Here is a 19,762-nt window from a genome sequence, read left to right as displayed (position 1 = left end):
TTCACAAGACTTCATTTTTCAACAGAACGGACATCCAGCTCACTGGTACTTTAACGCCTAAGCATCACTGAAACAATCCCTTCCTCAATGAAGCTGAAATCACAGGGAAAAGAAGAAATCACTCAAGTGATGGTCATCGATATCTCCTGATCTCCCACATGATTTTTTCTCGTGAAGCTTTGTAAAACAGGTAGTTTGCATCCCATCTCTACTAAAAACTATGCTCAACCTGCAAGACAATATCACAGATGCCATGAACTCAATAAAATAAGAGATGATTCTTAACATGGGGGATGATACCCACTTTGATGTTTGCCATGCAGCAGGAGAGAGACATATTGAACATTTGTAACCTTTGTTTGTAAACTTTAAAGTATCACATTTCCATCTGTATACAGATTTCTCATAATCAATTTATATTTTATGAAATAAAAAGTAATGAAATTGGGTACGTATTTTTTCAATAATGTTGTACATTGTCATTTCTGCATGAAAGTACTATTCATCAACAACAACAACAATAACAATATTAAGGACTAGTCTTGTTGGAACTTCCATCTTCAGTGTTATTTTCTGATATAAAATGAATGTTAAAATGTCCAGACAGAAATTCACTTCATCATTGTTAGAGAATTTTATTAAGACTCTTCTAATTCATGAACATTGACTATTAGTACCTTGAACACTTTTGTAATCACCAAAGTTCAAGTTTCTAGTTCCACTATGACTACACGGTATTTAAATAGATGTTCTGATGCAATATTCTTTCACAAAAAGCTCAAATAACATAGACCTGTGGTAAATTTAACATTCTAGTCCTTTGTATAACTTAGTGCTACAGTAAAAAGGAAATCTTTGTTCATCAATCCAGACTGTGTAGTTTACAGGTGAAGTTATGACAGGAATACATCACCAACAGATGTTTTGTATCAGGCCGATGTTTCTTGAATAGACTGCAACAGCATTCTCTGAGCTAAAAGACCTTATATATGTTACAGTTAAAATAATTGTACTGCTGGTTTATTAATAAAATAATACATTTGATAAACATTGTGTTTTCTCCTTTAAGCTGTAAAAATTATTTAATTTTTTGTTCACTGTGATTGCAATTTTGAGTTGTTTCTCATCTTCAGGTAGAAATCTCAAATGCAGGTATGCACACAGGCATTAATACATCCACTAATCCAAACACCAAGCACGTATGAATGGTGTGCAAGTCATGGAGTAAACAAATAAACAAAAAACCAGATAAAAACTATGACAGCAACATATTTCCTCACATTTGTTAAGGTCCTGCACTTGACAGTTAGATAACAAATGTGATGGGCAGACATATGAAGGATATGAACACATCCCATGTCAAACTACTTAATACATTCAGGTTTCATAGATTTTATTTCCATCCATGCTGTAAATCTGTCATTAACATAAAAGCAAGTCTACTGTAAATGTTAGAAACTATATGGATTGCATGACTTCTGAACATCCTTCCCACCTTCCCACTGCCAGCGACTCTTCTACAATGATCATGAAAGGCAATGACTATGTTGGAGATAGCTAAATTGCATCTCTGATTTTTATCTGTAACTCTGCATTTGAAACTAAAAGCGTTATATAACTTCCATGCTTGGTATGTTCTGTGAAATAAAGTCGATGTTCACTGATGTTAAATCACTTTGTAATTGTTCCCAACCATTTTCCAGTGCCAAAACCCCTGGGAAAACCAATAGTGATGGGACCTCTTGGAATCTCTGAGATAACAACAATAATTCAATAGGACTTATATATTGATTCAGTATGACTAAAAGGCAGAATTTCTTCCTGCATAACATACAGCACACACACTCAATCACTTATATTTGTAACGTATCAGCTTTTCACACAAATAACTATAGGAATAATATTTGTATAGAGGGTAAAGGAATCATTGTTAAATAATGTAACAAGCACCTTTAGCACAGAAGTTTAACATGAAGACCTGTCAAGTGTTGCCACCTGTTAGTGACAATTACAGTGTTAATGTACAATTACAGCTGAACAGGAGCAAAGACATAGAAACAACCAAGCATCTCTCTAAGCTGAAACATACGGGAGGAATGCAATGTTCTAATTCTACAAGCTTCATTAAGAAAATAAAAGAAAAAAGAAAAGAAAATTTCAGACCCAAACATGAAATAGAATACATTAGCAGTCGATTGCATGAAACGACGGCTACTTGAACCTTGGACGATGCTATCCAAGACTTCCTCAATGATACGGAATATGAAGGCAACAGTTCAGCATGTGAAGACTATACACACTCTGTGAAGCGGGCATCCCTGAAGACAAAATACAATATTGAGGGAAGACTTTCAAGATGCCATGGCTGACATGATACCTTCTGCATTTTCTACAAAGTGATGCAGTTACAGTGTCTGACTGCCACCAATCAAGCTAGAGCCATTTTCTAGTGACATGAAGCACTGAGCTCATTTCATTTCTAGGAACAGTTTGAATGCTCTATTGTGCAAATTCAAAATTGCCAGTAGTCCACAAACATGTATTTCATTGAGGGTATCTGGAGACGGAACCCAAGAAGGTACTGCTACAACTGCAGCTGCTTATAAACAAAACAAGGAAATTTCTTATGCCTTTTATAGGGATAGAAACAGAATTATCTAAGTGCATTTTGATTACCTGGAAGATGTCACACTTATAACACCAGATTGCCAGAATGTCTTAACTTGATATTTATTGAATATAATAAGTGCATTCACGCTTTGCAGGCACTGGTGGAGGATGCAGAGGCTAATGCTCGAGTCTTAGCTCTACATCTCGAGGAATTTCATGCTTCCTATTCTATTGAGGATAAGCAAAGAGTAGTCAGTCTACCAAGAAAATCTACCAAGAAAATCATCAGCTGGAAAATTTTTCTTCACTTTGAGGAGTTGTATGTAGAAGAATGACATCTTTTATGACACATATGATACACAAATGTAGAATTACATCCAAAATGTGCTTGTCGGATTGGCTCTGCTCCAAAATTCAGCCAACACTTTTTACTTGCCTCACCAAATAGAGATGAGAAAGAGACATGGAAGCACCAAGTGGCATGGCAATTTGACAAATCTTTGCACAAAAAGAACAGATATCATCCATGCCTCTATACAGTTTCTTTTCCAGACAGAAAACAGACATCTGACAATATTTTTCCGGTACAGAAATTATCATGATGGTTCAAATGAAGCAATCAGCATGTGAAGAAGAACTACTTCACGGTTCCCTTTAGCTGTATTGTGGAAACTGCTAGTCATGCACCACTTGCAGTTTCCCACTGCATCTCCATTATTAGGCTCTAGCACTCACATGAACGACTTTGCAACAGACACTGTGAACAAAAAGGGAGTGGTAAACTTTTAGTAAGAACTGACCTCACTCGCGAGTCATATACAGTTGCATACGTCTAAATGGGCAATGGACTCTCAGAAATTGGTTGGAATAAGGAAACCAGAAGGATAAGAGACCATGAGAACTCTACATGTGTTTGGTGTGTAGCGGCACTACCGTTTGGGATAGGAAAAGGCAGTGTTTGGGCAATATTTCTGAGCGCACAGGTTACAGCCAGGTGCGGGCCTGTTTACAGTGAGTTACACTCACCAGCATTTGTGAAGCACAATACAGGCCACAGAGGTGTAGAACCGCCGGAAAAAGTACATGCAGCAGTTTGCATGGTGCAAGTCACAGGCAGAAGGGGCCCATAGGCCAACCTAAGTGTTACGAGTACATGACGTGAAGCGGAGTATTTAGCAAAACAGAGGCGCACAGCTGCATATAAATAGGTGCCGGTTCACTAACAAAGCATTCAAGTGTGACAGCTCTCCTGGACGTTGGAGCATGTCACACCTCCGGCTACACGCACCAGCAGATGGGGCGCCAGCATTACAGTCCACGGAGGGAGGCTGGTTCGACCCTCTGAGGACAACGCAGGTCATTCAAGTGTGGCAGCTCTCCTGGACAGTGGGGCGTGGCACATCACCGGCTACACACAGCAGCAGATGGGGCACCAGCATTACAGTCCACAGCGGATCGCTGGTTCGACCCTCTGAGGACGACGCGGGGTTCGTAGCTAGCCAGAAGCGGGCCAGTCCACGGCTCACTACCGCAGGAAGTCATCTTGGCTCCCAACACGCAAGACATCCAGGGCGAGGGCTGCAGATTGCTGCTGGATCACGGGCACTTGTTGTCGCCGCGACCCAAGTCATGGCGGCGGTGACACATGGCGCGGGCCACCTTGCAGTTGTCATTGGATGGCACTGAGGTAGTGCAGGACAGGGGCTGCTGAGTAGGCTGCCGGCGTAGCCCTGACATCGTCATATCAACACAGCCATACAAGGCCGACACATTAGCAGAGCTCTTAATGGGTTGCTAAAGTGGCGTCCTCAGCATTGCGAGACCTGGTGACGCAGACCGAGGGTAACGTGGCACTGTAGTTGGAAACAATAAATCACTTGGAACACTCGGAGTAGTCTTAATACGGTGCCTTCTATCTCTTCCCACTACATTTGCTACTGTTGGTACAATCAGTGCCAGAAGTTGCCACTACAGGTGGAATAGAGCAGATGATACATTCTGTGAGGATCAGCATGATATCATTGATAAAATATGACAGACAGTGCCCACCAAAAACAGCTTTTTAGAAGAAAGACTAGCTTTTATAAGTCCTGGGCTTGGTAACCCCAGTATCCATAATGGAGAAAACTTTATTCAAGATACTTGACTGGATGGGATGAACTTCTGCCTTGGATCTTGCAACTCAATGTTATACTTCCATTTCAGCCAAACCAAGCCTATTGTACATTTATATACCAAGATAGATCAAAAACACTGAAGAGGGAAGCATTTGCATAGCTAACACTTGGTTCAAGAATCATAAAAGAAGGTTGTATACATGGAAGAAGCCTAGAGATACTAAAAGGTATCAGATACATTATATAACGGTAAGACAGAGCTTTAGGAACCAGGTTTTAAATTGTAAGACATTTCCAGGGGCAGATGTGGACTCTGATCACAATGTATTGGTTATGAACTGTAGATTAAAACTGAAGAAACTGCAAAAAGGTGGGAAATTGAGGAGATGGGACCTGAATAAACTGAAAGAACCAGAGGTTGTAGAGAGATTCAGGGAGAGCATTAGGGAACGATCGACAAAAACAGGGGAAAGAAATACAGTAGAAGAAGAATGGGTAGCTCTGAGAGATGAAATAGTGAAGGCAGCAGAGGATCAAGTAGGTAAAAAGAAAAAGGGCTAGTAGAAATCATTGGGTAACAGAAGAAATTGAATTTAATTGATGAAAGGAGAAAATATAAAAATGCAGTAAATGAAGCAAGCAAAAAGGAATACAAACGTCTCAAAAATGAGATCGACAGGAAGAGCAAAATGGCTAAGAATATAATAATGGCTAGAGGACAAATGTAAGGATGTAGAGGCTTATCTCACTAGGGGTAAGATAGATACTGCCTACAGGAAAATTAAAGAGACCTTTGGAGAAAAGAGAACCACTTGTATGAATATCAAAAGCTCAGATGGAAACCCAGTTCTAAGCAAAGAAGGGAAAGCAGAAAGGTGGGAGGAGTATATAGACGGTCTATACAAGGGCGATGTACTTGAGGACAATATTATGGAAATGGAAGAGGATGTAGATGAAGATGAAATGGGAGATACGATACTGCGTGAAGAGTTTGACAGAGCACTGAAAGACCTGTGTCGAAACAAGGCCCCAGGAGTAGACAACATTCCATTAGAACTACTGACAGCCTTGGGAGAGCCAGTCCTGACAAAACTCTACCATCTGGTGAGCAAGATGAATGAGACAGGCAAAATACCCTCAGACTTCAAGAAGAATATAATAATTCCAATCCTGAAGAAAGCAAGTGTTGACAGATGTGAAAATCCTGAAGAAAGCAGGTGTTGACAGATGTGAAAATTACTGAACTATCAGTTTAATAAGTCACAGCTGCAAAATACTAACGCAAATTCTTTACAGACGAATGGAAAAACTAGTAGAAGCTGACCTCGGAGAAGATCAGTTTGGATTCCGCAGAAATAGCAGAACACGTGAGGCAAAACTGACCTTACGACTTATCTTAGAAGCTAGATTAAGGAAAGGCAAACCTACGTTTCTAGCATTTGTAGACTTAGAGAAAGCTTTTGCAATGTTGACTGGAATACTCTCTTTCAAAATACAGGGAGTGAAAGGCTATTTACAATTTGTACAGAAAGCAGATGGCAGTTATAAGAGTCGAGAGACATGAAATGGAAGCAGTGGTTGGGAAGGGAGTGAGACAGGGTTGTAGCCTCTCCCCGATGTTATTCAATCTGTATACTGAGCAAGCAGAAAAGTAAACAAAAGAAAAATTCGGAGTAGGTATTAAAATCCATGGAGAAGAAATAAAAACTTGACATTGTAATTCTGTCAGTGGCAGCAAAGGACCTGGAAGAGCAGTTGAACAGAATGGATAGTGTCTTGAAAGGTGGACATAAGATGAACATCAACAAAAGCAAAACAAGGATAATGGAATGTAGTCAAATTAAGTCAGGTGATGCTGAGGGAATTAGAGTAGGAAATGAGACACTTAAAGTAGTAAAGGAGTTTTGCTATTTGGGGAGCAAAATATCTGATGATGGTCGAAGCAGAGAGGATATAAAATGTAGACTGGCAATGGCAAGAGAAATTTGTTAACATTGAGTATAGATTTAAGTGTCAGGAAGTCATTTCTGAAAGTATTTGTATGGAATGTAGCCATGTATCGAAGTGAAACGTGGACGATAAATAGTTTAGACAAGAAGAGAATAGAAGCTTTCGAAATTTGGTGCTACAGAAGGATGCTGAAGATTAGATGGGTAGATAACATAAATAATGAGGAAGTATTGAATAGGATTGGGGCGAAGAGAAGTTTGTGGCACAACTTGACTAGAAGAAGGGATCGGTTGGTAGGACATGTTCTGAGGCATCAACGGATCACCAATTTAGTATTGGAGGGCAGCGTGGAGGGTAAGAGATGAAGAAGCTTGCACGGATAGAGTAGCATGGAGAGCTGCATCAAAGCAGTCTCAGGACTGAAGACCACAACAACAGATCAAAAACACTGAAGAGGGAAGCATTTGCACCCATGTATTCTGTTATACTGCAGGCGAGAATATTTTACAGTCTTGGATTTCAAGTGCACTGTAAACAGTCTCTCATGTGCAACCCATGTGTAGCACCCATGAGGTGCTGATTCAGTCTTTCCTTCTCATCCTATCTGGTAAGTCTCCCCTGACCTGGGATTCTGGGTGAGCTTTCTAAGCTGTACCTTTTTCCCAAAACCTTTCCAATCCTCTCCCTTCACTCCTCTTCCTACCCCTCATCTCTTCCACCACTGGCTCCGAAAGCTTGTAAAAGTTAAATCCTTTTGTTGGTGTGTTATTCTGCCACCACTTGGTAAGTAGATTTTTTTTATCTGTCCATTTATAATATTGTCAATAACTGATGATTTTCATTGTTTCTTTGACAGATAGAGCGAAAGATTTAGTTCCTACAGGAATCTGCTGTGAGTCACTGCCCACATTCTCCAATTGAAAAGGAAATTTATTGACAGGACGAATTTGCACAGTGAATTCACGCCAAAAGAAATGGAAGCAACTTGACATCACTGGCCCAAGACTGTACAAGAGCAACGTTTTCTTAATGAAATCAAGGCACTCAAGAGAAACTTGCCCCTACCGTACCCAAAGGACAGAAAATACAGTGTTAGAACTTCAAGTTTAACACATATATTTCGGAACGACACAACACATATAAGTCACAGAGTAAGTTGACAAGTAAGACATGTGTACTCGTTAGCATTCGAATGAGCACTGAGTCCCAGTCTAGCGGCCGCTGCTCGGCTGGCCGCTTAGGTTGCGCAGCTGCTGCATGGCTGGCAGACTAGCGCCGCACGTAGAAGACGCGCATAATTGTGTGGCGGCACTCCGAATGATCGGCGAGTCACAACACTTTTCCCCCCTTTGAAGTTGTTTCACTGGTCTTGATGGAGGTATCCTGGAGATGGCTAACGTCCATAGGCGTTGTTTGACTCACCGTAAAGTCTCGAGGAGGAGGCTTCCCATATGGACGGAAGTGTCCCCGATGATAACGGGTCGAGATGACAGGAGATGTAGGGATCGAATCTGCTGGAGCCCCATGCACCAATCTGCCCGTTGCGGCAAGTCCAGTTGATATGACAGGAGACATGGGCGATGTGTCGGCGTCCATTGGAGGAGGAGGCGAGTAGATTTGCTCTGACAGAGGATGGTCCTCCGGTTCCTGCATGGGCACGTCTCCTGGTGGCATCCGTTCTGCTGCTGGCATCGCGATGATGGTGAGAGGGCTGCATTGTGAGTATTGAGAGATGCCAAGATCCCGAGCGTCAAGTAGAGCCAAAGGTGGCGGCATTCGGAACAGGTGTTGCTGGCACACAAGGCCGAAGCTGGTCCAAATGACGCACTGCAACACTCGTGTCCGTCTGGATTTCATACAGGCGTCTGCCACAGTGTCTTAAGATGCAGCCCGGGCTCCATTTTGGCCGCCTGCCATATCCCCGTACCCAGATGAGGTCGTCGGCGGTGAACCGGCCTAGTGAAGGCACTCGCGGCCGTGAGTGGGAGGCCGCAGAAGATGAAGTAGCGTGCGGGGCTGTCGGCCATGTAAGAGCTCAGCCGGGCTGTGGTCGCCCATGGGGGTGAAACGGTAAGACGCCAGAAACTGGAGAAGCGCACCATCAGCAGCAGAAGAAGTCAGAAGTTTCCGCATCTGAGCTTTAAATGTGCGGACCAGTCGTTCAGCCTCACCATTGGATTGTGGATGGAACGGCGGGGCCGTGACATGCGTAACGCCGTGACGAGCACAAAAATCCGCAAATTCAGAAGAGGCAAATTGCGGACCATTATCAGTAACAAGAGTAGAGGGGAGGCCTTCCAAAGAAAAAATGCAGGCGAGAGCACTGGTGGTTACCGCAGTGGTAGGTGATGTGCAACGGACAATGAAAGGAAAGTTAGAGCAGGCGTCAATTACAAGGAGCCAATAAGTACCTAAAAAGAGTCCCGCAAAGTCAGCATGAATGTGCTCCCAGAGCTGCTCAGGTGAAGGCCACGGTGACAAAGATGACTTTGGGGCAGCGGCCTGTGACGCACACGGGCCGCAGGCAGCACCCATGTGTGCTATTTCAGAGTCGATGCCAGGCCAATACACATGACGGCGCGCCATAGATTTGGTGCGAGACACACCCCAGTGCCCTTGGTGAAGGAGGCGCAAGACCAAAGCACGCAAAGACGCAGGTACCACAACACGCGGCGAAGCATTGTCAGTGGAGAGGAGGATAACACCATCCCTAGCCGTGAGGCGGTAGCGCAAAGTGTAGTAGTTCCGCAACGGATCATAAGTCTTAGCGGATGGGCTATCTGGCCAACCCTTCTGAATACAGCGTAAAACCCGGGAGAGGGTAGGGTCAGAACCCGTAGCAGCCGACAGCCTGTCCCCAGTGATGGGGAACCCGTCCGCAACCCGCTGCTCGGCAACATCCAGGTGGAAACACAGAAGTTCGTCCCTATCGAATGCCTGACCAGGACCCATGGGAAGGCAAGACAAAGCATCAGCATTTGCATGTTGAGCCGTTGGCCGGAAATGAATCTCATAATTGAAACGAGGCAAGTAAAGAGCCCAATGCTGGAGACGGTGTGCAGCCTTGTCGGGAAGTGACGTTGATGGATGAAACAAGGAAACAAGTGGTTTGTGATCCGTAACAAGATGAAATTTTGAGCCATAGAGAAAAACACCAAACTTATGAAGAGCATAAAAAATGGTCAAAGCTTCTTTCTCAATTTGAGAATACTTTTGTTGGGCATCCGTGAGCGTTTTGGAGGCATAAGCAATGGGTTGTTCCGAACCGTCAGAAAAACGGTGCGCAAGGACTGCACCGACCCCGTATTAAGGGGCGTCTGTGGCAAGAACAAGATGTTGGCCAGGTTGATAAATAGCCAGGCGTGGGGCCTGTTTCAGCATAGTCTTCAATTTCTGGAAAGCCGCTTCACATGACGCAGACCAGTGAAAAGGCACATTTTTATGCAACAGGCGATGCAACGGCTGAGCCACCGAAGCCGCAGACTGTAAAAACTTGTGATAGTATGCTATTTTCCCCAAGAAGGCCTGCAGTTCCTTAACAGATGTAGGGCGAAGAAGGGCATCGATCGCAGCGACAGTTTGTTGAAGCGGACGAATACCATCCCGAGAGAGTTGAAACCCCAGGTATGTGATAGATGCCTGAAAAAATTGTGATTTCTGAAGATTACACTTAAGACCGGCAGTCTGTAAGACATGAAAAAGTGTGCGGAGATTTTGAAGATGTTCTTCAGTGGTGGAGCCAGTGACAACAATGTCGTCCTGGTAATTTATACACCCAGGGACAGTGAGAAATAATTGTTCCAAGAATCACTGAAAGAGAGCAGGGGCGCTGGCAATCCCGAATGGCAATCGTTGGTATTGATAGAGGTTGAAAGGCATGTTAAGGACCAGAAACTGCTGGGAAGCATTGTCGAGAGGAAGTTGATGATAAGCTTCTGACAGGTCAAGTTTAGAAAAATACTGGCCTCCAGTAAGTTTAGTGAACAGTTCTTCAGGACGGGGCATAGGGTAAGTGTCTATGAGGCATTGAGCATTTACAGTGGCTTAAAATCGCCACAGAGACGAATATCACCATTTGGCTTAGCAACGACAACGACAGGAGAGGACCACTCACTGGAAGTGACAGGAAGCAAGACCCCTGAAGTAGTGAGACGATCCAACTCCCCTTTTACCTGATCACGAAGGGCCACAGGAACGGGCCGAGCCCGAAAAAACTTAGGCCGAGCAGTGGGTTTGAGTGTGATATGAGCTTCAAAGTCGTTTGCACGGCCTAACCCAGGAGAAAAAAGGGACAAAAATGTCGTCGACAAGGAATCCAGTTGAGCATAAGGAATAGCATCAGAGACAATATTGACAGAGTCATCTATGGAGAACTCAAAAACGCGAAAGGCATCAAAACAAAAAAGATTTTCTGCGTTGCTCTGGTCGACCACAAATATGGGAACAGTGCGAACGACGGATGTGTAAGATACCTCAGCATTAAACTGTCCCAAGAGAGAAATCTTCTGTTTATTGTACGTCCGTAATTGCCGAATGACAGGTGACAGGAGTGGAGAACCCAACTGAAGATACGTCTGAGAATTAATTATAGTGGCAGCAGAACCGGTATCAGCTTGAATGCGAACATCTCGACCAAGGATTTGGACAGTGAGGAATAACTTCCCTGAAAGGGAAGAAGTGCAATTGACAGACAACACAGAATCAGAATCAGCGTCATGTTCATGAACATCATGTATGCGGTCGAATTTGCAAATGGAAGACACATGACCTTTCTTTTTGCAATTGCGACACACAGCCCAACGTTGGTGACAATCCTCGCGTGAATGTTTCGTAAAACACCGCGGACATGAAGGAAGTTGCCGGGGGTTTTGCTGCAGTTTCTTAGCGGGTTGTTTACGGCTAGGCCGAGGCTGCGCGTGGGAGCGCTCTGCGGCCACATCGGCCGGCGGGGACATGCCACACGCGTCGTCAACAGCGCACAGAGGTTGTATTTCCCCGACATCACCCCACGCTTCTATTTGTGCCCCAGCGGCGTGAGAAATTTCAAAAGACTGCGCAATGGAAAGAACTTCATCTAGAGTCGGATTCGCCAACTGAAGGGCACGTTGCCAAACTTCTTTGTCGGGCGCCAACCGGATAATAGCATCCCGTACCATGGAATTGGCATAGGATTCTTTGTGAACGTCAGTAACAAATTGACACATTCGACTGAGGCCATGAAGTTCAGCAGCCCAAGCGCAATAGGATTGACGTGGCTGTTTTTGACAAAGATAAAAGGCAACACGAGAGGCTACCACATGTGTTTGCGTTTGAAAATAGACAGAGAGAAGTGAGCACATTTCAGCAAAGGACAAAGACGCAGGATCTTTCAAAGGAGCCAATTGCGACAACAACCGATACATTTGAGGTGAAACCCAGGAAAGGAACAGAGACTTACATGGTTGTTCGTCCGTGACATGAAATGCCAAGAAGTGCTGTCGAAGACGTTTTTCATAATCAGACCAGTCTTCCACCGTCTCGTCATAAGGAGGAATAGGAGGTACAGCCAACGATGAGAAACGCCCCACATTTGACGACGCATCAAAATCGCGAATCGCCGCTGTTAGAAGCATTTGCTGTTCAAGGAGATTTTGCAATAGTTGCTCGACAGTAGCCATGGAACCCTGTGAGTCAACGGTGAAAAGGAAAAATCCCATCCTCATCGCCAATTGTTAGAACTTCAAGTTTAACACGTATATATCGGAACGACACAACACATATAAGTCACAAAGTAAGTTGACAAGTAAGACATGTGTACTCATTAGCATTCTAATGAGCACCGAGTCCCAGTCTAGCGGCCGCTGCTCGGCTGGCCGCTTAGGTGGCGCAGCTGCTGCATGGCTGGCAGACAGCGCCGCACGTAGAAGACGCGCGTAATTGCGCGGCAGCACTATGAATGATCGGAGAGTCACAACACAGAGACTACTCTGTTTTGGATGAGAACCTTTTGAAACCAGATTGTTGTCTGCATTATATCAAATTAGCTATTAAAGAATGACATCCACTTATCCTGGTCAGAAAGCACTACTTCATGAGGCTTCTAGTCGTACATACCATGTGCATTGTCTTGAGGTTAGCTTCGTTGCTTCTCCTGGGTGCTCCACACCCATTGTGCTGTAAAGAAGCTTATTTATCGCTTCATCCACTGGTGTGATTGTTCAAGAAATAGAAGCTCCGCTGCCAGCTGACAGGGTAACACCACACAGACCTTTTAAAAGTCAACAGCATTTATTTTGCAGGGCTGTTGTACATCAAAGTAGGCAGTACCACAACTAAATGCAACATTGTACTGTTCACCTAAGCTGTGACTACAGCCATTCACATATAGCTATAGTGCACGTCATTTATGACGGCGGCCGAGTTAAGGTTCGTTCTGCGCATCTGACGTCACTAAACACAGTCAGCCAATGAACAGAGAACAATGTTGCCAGAGCTTGACTGCAGTGCAGAGCACGGGCAAGTGTCTTCAGTTTTAGAAACGTTCAGTCATAAATAAAGTAATAGAACAAAAGCAATGTCTTGATAGCAGACTTTCTTTTATAGAAAGTTTGGAAAAAGCATTCTTTATACCAATTGCTTCATATTCTATTAATTAATTAAATCAAACAAGCAATAAGCCTCCTAATTCATGTGAGAGCAAGGAAAGGTGTTTGTATCAATCTCACGAACCGCTTTTTCTCAATAAAGAACAGCGGTAATTGTTTATTTCCTATTGTACTTTGACAAAGCGTGAGTAATTCATAGTCATACCAACAGTGTTGGTCAGTATTTTGCGTGATATTTTAGAGTCCTCAAGGAGTTTTATTGACTGACGAGCTGCGTTAGCGTAAAGGTTAGGGTGTTGGGCAGCTAAGCGAAAGGTTATCGGTTCAAACCTTGTGCAGTGCTTAATACTTTCTTTGTTTAAAAACAATATTGAAGTGTCTTACTTTGTGAATTTTATTCATTTGAATGTAATTTTTTGAAATTTCTAGTGCTTTGTCTCTTCATTAACCCTTTCGCTGGTACAGAGACATGCTCCCCGCATTCTGCGTTGTGCGCGATTTTGTCATCACTGCACTGCTTGCCTGTGCAGACACATGGTGTTCCGACTGCTTTGACACACTTATCATTTGATTTAACAAAAATTTGATTTTTACACATCTTCTTGACTGATACCTTCCCCCCATAAATGATTTAATTTTGTTTCAATGTTCAAAGCAGTTATTGTGCAGCATTAAATGTAGTAAACCATTGCACGAAATTCTGAAGAGTTTGTAGAGGTAAAAGTCCATAGCGTATACTTTTCATATGGTCGATTTTAGTTTCCACAATGTTGAGAATGAAATTCGGACAAGATACCTAAATTTCATATAAAATTTACTGTATAACAATGTTGTTGTTGTTGCAGTCTTCAGTCCTGAGACTGGTTTGATGCAGCTCTCCATACTACTCTATCCCGTGCAAGCTTCTTCATCTCCCAGTACCTACTGCAACCTACATCCTTCTGAATCTGCTTAGTGTATTCATCTCTTTGTCTCCCTCTACGATTTTTACCCTCCACGCTGCCCTCCAATACTAAACTGGTGATCCCTTGATGCCTCAGAACATGTCCTACCAACCGATCCCTTCTTCTAGTCAAGTTGTGCCACAAACTTCTCTTCTCCCCAATCCTATTCAATACTTCTTCATTAGTTATGTGATCTACCCATCTAATCTTCAGCATTCTTCTGTAGCACCACATTTCGAAAGCTTCTATTCTCTTCTTGTCCAAACTATTTATCGTCCATGTTTCACTTCCATACATGGCTACACTCCATACAAATACTTTCAGAAACGACTACCTGACACTTAAATCTATACTCGATGTTAACAAATTTCTCTTCTTCAGAAATGCTGTCCTTGCCATTGCCAGTGTACATTTTATATCCTCTCTACTTCGACCATCATCAGTTATTTTGCTCCCCAAATAGCAAAACTCCATTACTACTTTAAGTGTCTCATTTCCTAATCTAATTCCCTCAGCATCACCCGACTTAATCTGACTACATTCCATTATCCTTGTTTTGCTTTTGTTGATGTTCATCTTATATCCCCCTTTCAAGACACTATCCATCCTGTTCAACTGCTCCTCCAAGACCTATAAACTTGTAACTACTGTGGTAGGCATGGGCTTCGTATCCACCTTGGCCACAATAATGCGTTCACTATGCTGTTTGTAGTAGCTTACCCACATTCTTATTTTCCTATTCATTATTAAACCCAGTCCTGCATTACCCCTATTTGATTTTGTGTTTATAGCCCTGTAGTCACCTGATCAGAAGTCTTGTTCCTCCTGCCACCGAACTTCACTAATTCGCACTATATCTAACTTTAACCTATCCATTTCCCTTTTTAAATTTTCTAACCTACCTGCCCAATTAAGGGATCTGACATTCCACGCTCCGATCCGTAGAAAGCCTGTTTATTTTCCTCCTAGTAACGACATCCTCTTGAGTAGTCCCCGCCCGGAGATCCGAATGGGGGACTATTTTACCTCGGGAATGTTTTGCCCAAGAGGACACCATCATCATTTAACCATACAGCGAAGCCGCATGCCCTCGGGAAAAATTACGGCTGTAGTTTCCCCTTGCTTTCAGCCGTTCGCAGTACCAGCACAGCAAGGCCATTCTGGTTGTGTTACAAGGCCAGATCAGTCAATCATCCAGACTGTTGCCCCTGCAACTACTGAAAAGGCTGCTGCCCCTCTTCAGGAACCACACGTTTGTCTGGCCTCTCAACAGAAACCCCTCCGTTGTGGTTGCACCTACGGTACGGCTATCTGTGTCGCTGAGGCACGCAAGCCTCCCCACCAACAGCAAGGTCCATGGTTCATGGGGGGGCGGGGGGTGTATAACAATATCCCATTTAATTTAAGTATTAGATAGATGTCGTATGTAATGTTGAGAAATATTTCATCTTTCGAGACTGTAATAAAAGTTTTATTTACACCGGGCGCGTTTGGCTTTACTTTAAAGCCAAAGGGTTGATGGGTTAAAGGGTTAATGCAGCCTTGGTGGCTTTACTTCATGAACTGCGCGCTCCCCCCTCCAAACGTAAGTCTGTAAACTATACTATACTATGGTGCTGCTTCTCTTGGCGCGTGCGTCATGTGCAACTGGCAACACAGTTATCTCCCACGTCTGGGCGGGCATGCGCGAGCTGCCAAGATAAAAGAATTGAACTATACTCCACAATGCAACAATGGATGGATTTTTATTGACACTACAGAGAGTTATTTCCAGATGCAGTACTCCAATCACCAAACAGTGAAAATGATCAGACATTCCAAGCATATAACAGAGGGCCAACAGAATCTGGGCCTCTGCAGGTGGTTTTCCAACACATCATGGAGAACTGCATTATTTGCAAGTTGGAAAAATGTAGTTTTTTCCTCAGTGCCACATGTTTTGGGACATGTGCTTAGCAAAGACAGCCTCACCTATGGATGAGCATGTCGAAGCCATCCATCGCCAACCTGCCAGCTCCCAAGGACCTCACTGGACTCTTGGCCTTTTTGGCAAAGACTTCTTGTAATGCTAAGTTAATTCCCCCCAGATATAGCTGTCACCCTCATAACTGGCTTCACCAAAAAGGCATCAAATATGTGTGGCCTGTGGGCTTTCAGAGGGCTTTTTTATCCCTCAAGCAGCGTTTGTGCTCTGTCCGTATGGGCTTCTTTTACACCGTGTAAGCCATTAACCTTGGCCACAAATGCCTCCCACTATAGCATTGGTACATTCCTGTTGCATTGTAACAAAGGTGCCATCAAGCATCCCATCGTTTGCACATTGAAATCAGTTTCTGCACTACAAAATAACCATTTGCAGGTGGAAAATGGAGAAAAGTCCTACCCATCACTGACCACAAGCCACTGATTTCTCAGTCCTTGTTCTAAGCTACCAGATAGGACTGGACTGTCCACTGATTGCAGAGATGGGCACTCTTTCCCAATAATTATTGCTGTGACATTCATTGCCAGTCCACTGCCTAACACGCTAATGCAAATGCACCATTGTGGTCGCTGCCGGGACACGACCCAGAGTTTGAACGACAGTTGGCTCTCTTTCTCGCATCGGTTGATACCTTGCAGCAGATGTTGCTGAATTTTTCTTTGATAGCACAGGAGATAAAGGCCACTGACCTGTTTTTCTGGAAAGTCATCCAAGCAGTCCAGATGGGATGGCCCGGGCGTGCTCCTTTGGAAGTGGATTCGGTATGGTGTACGTTTTCCCTATTGCATGATCAGCTCAACCATGTCCAAGGGTCCATTTGTTTGCCACGCATGAGTGAAGCTCTCAAGTCATCATCCTTCCATTGCTGCGTCCTCGTATATTCCAGCTCCAGCAAGCATTGCACTGGGATACGAGATATGTCCTGAATGAAAGTTCTGCCACGGGGACATTTCTAGAAACTGGCAATCAAGAGTGAAAATGAACATCTTGTGTGGACTTGTGTGGCCTGTGAACAGAACCAGGCTGCACCGCCACATCATTTTTCTGCTCAAGCAGTCTCGGAGCAACCTTTGGACAAGGTGTACACCAACCTTGTAGGTCCTTTTCTGGGAATCGTGTGGTTGTTATGGTGGATGCATTATGCAGTTTCCCATTTGTAGTTAAACTGTCTTCCAAGACACTGACAGCAACTACTTGCACACTGTCAGTCGTTTTTGCTATTGAGGGCTTGCCCTTGACTCTCATATCTGAAAATTGTCGGCAATTTGTATCGGAGAGTTTGAGGATCTTTGCATTCGCAACAATAACGAGCAACTAACTACTTCCCTGTTTCATCCAGTTTCTAATTCAGGGGCAGAGTGATTCCCACAAACATTAAAGACTGAGACACAGAAGACTGTGTTCTGCCTCGTCCTGTCACAATACACTGTTTAGCTTTCTAGTTATGTATCGGGTGACAACAGTCGGCAGATACAGTCCGGCAGTACGTTTGCACGTGTGCAGGAGTAGGGGCTTCTCGCATTTATTACATTCCACGTTGCATGCCCTGGAGTGTTGAGGCCTACTGTATTTTCCTCTCAGGGTCGCCATTTGAGACCGGTGTTTCGGCTGGCAGCAGGGATGGCTGCCAGGTGTTTTGGTGGACCACGGAAATTGGCATTTGTCTGTGATGGATGTCAATCAGAAGCAGCTGACTTGTCATTCAAATCAGTCGAGTCCGCCACCCATTCTATAAACGACGCCACAGTCTCTGCTCCAGTCGGGTGGAAGGGTCAGTCACAGCGTTTTCCCAGTAGGAGGCTCCCAACTGTGACAGTGTGTAAGTGCACTGTCACATCCAGTGCACCATCCAGTGTCCTAGTTTCACCTGCAGAATGGGGCACCAATGAAGATTGCTCCTGCGACCCCCGATGCCAAGCCCGTAGAACTGGAAACTGCAACCCCCTTTCCCCATTCACCCTGTACGAGCCCTCGCCCCAGCCAGTGCAAACGGACCTGCCATTCTCCCTGCCTGCACAATCTTCTGCTATTCTGGTGGAGTCAGCCAAGTCATCGTGGCCTACTTCAGTGGGAGACCTACTGGCAGGGACTCTCGCACCCTTTCTGGTATTGTGACAGAGATCGCAGCAGAAACTAGGTCATTTGCAGCACCTATGTGGTCTTTTCATGGGGGAGGGATTTCATACCCCCGCCAGCAGACATTCGTGTGGATGCAGATGAGCTATATTGGGCCTCACAGCAGAGTAGTGCGGAACGCTATCACCAATGCACGTGTGTGGAACATTGTACGAGCAGAACTGCTGATCCAGGTGTCTACCTGCCAGTGGCGATTGGCTGCACCAGTCAGTTCTTATGCTGAGGTTGGCTAACACAAGCCTGGATTTCTCATTTATCAGTTCTACATGATAACTGTTTTGATCATTTGTGCTTGTTGCATTTTGTGCTTTTCTCCATGCCATTCTCTAAGCAGTAAAGTGAACAGGCTGTCGAGTTTTTCCTCTTCTAGGGTCCACCTCCCTGGCTTCCAGGTCCAAAAACCACCATCAACTAGAGTAGTGACATTCGCCCCAACTATACAGTTTCAGGGCATTTTTGTGCTTACACAGATACAAAACCATCCATCGCAAATTCTTGTCATCTTAATACCTCCCTTTTCCCACTGAGGAACCAAACTTTTATCTTTTTCCAAAGCTTCATAAATGCAACACTACTGTTCCTTAAGGATCCCCGCACTGAGGCTAGCTACTGGATTCCCATGGAAAGAGTTCCTGCCTTGGCCACCCAGCATCTCTGGCCACTTGTCTGCCGCCTTTCTTCCTACAGTCAAGATGCTAATCCCCTCCTTACCAAAGATTCCCCCGTGAGATCACGAGTGCCAAAGGCAACAGAAGTCAGACTGATGCCATGTTCTTTGAATTTCAGCAGACAATTCATACAGTCCATCCCTAATATAGATCAGATCTGCCACTGGTATTCAGGACTTTCAGGGAAAAAGAATTCAACATGGCATTTTTAATGGTCTTTATTTATTATTTATTACTGTGTCTCAAGGACAAAGTATATAATCGGCAGATGTAAACGACAGTTTGGTAGTACCCTTATTGTCATTACTGTTTACAGTATTTATAAATGATCTAGTGGCTAGCGTTGTTGTTCATGCGTAGAGGAAAGTTGTAATGCCAGAAAACTGTACTGTAATGTAAAAAGGCCGGCAGTGGGCCAACACTTGGTGCAGAGACTGGTAGTTCCTGAATACAAAAAAAATGTAATGTACTGTACATAAACACTCAGAGAGGTCCATTACTATCTGATTACACTATCTGTAGTACATCACTGAGAACTGTAACAACCACAAAATACCTAGGATTAACTCACTAGAATGACTTACATACACTTCAATATGATTACTCTGCAATTAATGTTTAAGAGTTTGGCAGAAAGTGCTTAGACCTAAAATGGAATGAACACAAAACAATAAGTTGTAAGAAAATCAAATGCTAGGCTGATATTCAATGGAAGAATCCAAAGAAAATGTATTCATCCTCAAAATAAGTGGCCAGCAAAACACTTATA

At 43.9% G+C, this 19,762-nt stretch overlaps 1 protein-coding gene across 1 annotated transcript in view; it reads right to left on the bottom strand.

The window, feature by feature from the left end:
- The window catches only part of LOC126474314 (huntingtin-like), a 110,471-nt gene that overhangs the window by 24,471 nt on the left and 66,238 nt on the right, over nt 1–19,762 (bottom strand). The gene's annotated exons all lie outside the window — the stretch shown is intronic.

The sequence above is a fragment of the Schistocerca serialis genome, chromosome 4, assembly GCF_023864345.2.
Source record: "Schistocerca serialis cubense isolate TAMUIC-IGC-003099 chromosome 4, iqSchSeri2.2, whole genome shotgun sequence".
Classification (NCBI taxonomy): domain Eukaryota; kingdom Metazoa; phylum Arthropoda; class Insecta; order Orthoptera; family Acrididae; genus Schistocerca; species Schistocerca serialis.
The sequence above is the reverse complement of the archived record's forward strand: the minus strand, read 5'-3'. Positions and strand labels throughout refer to the sequence as shown.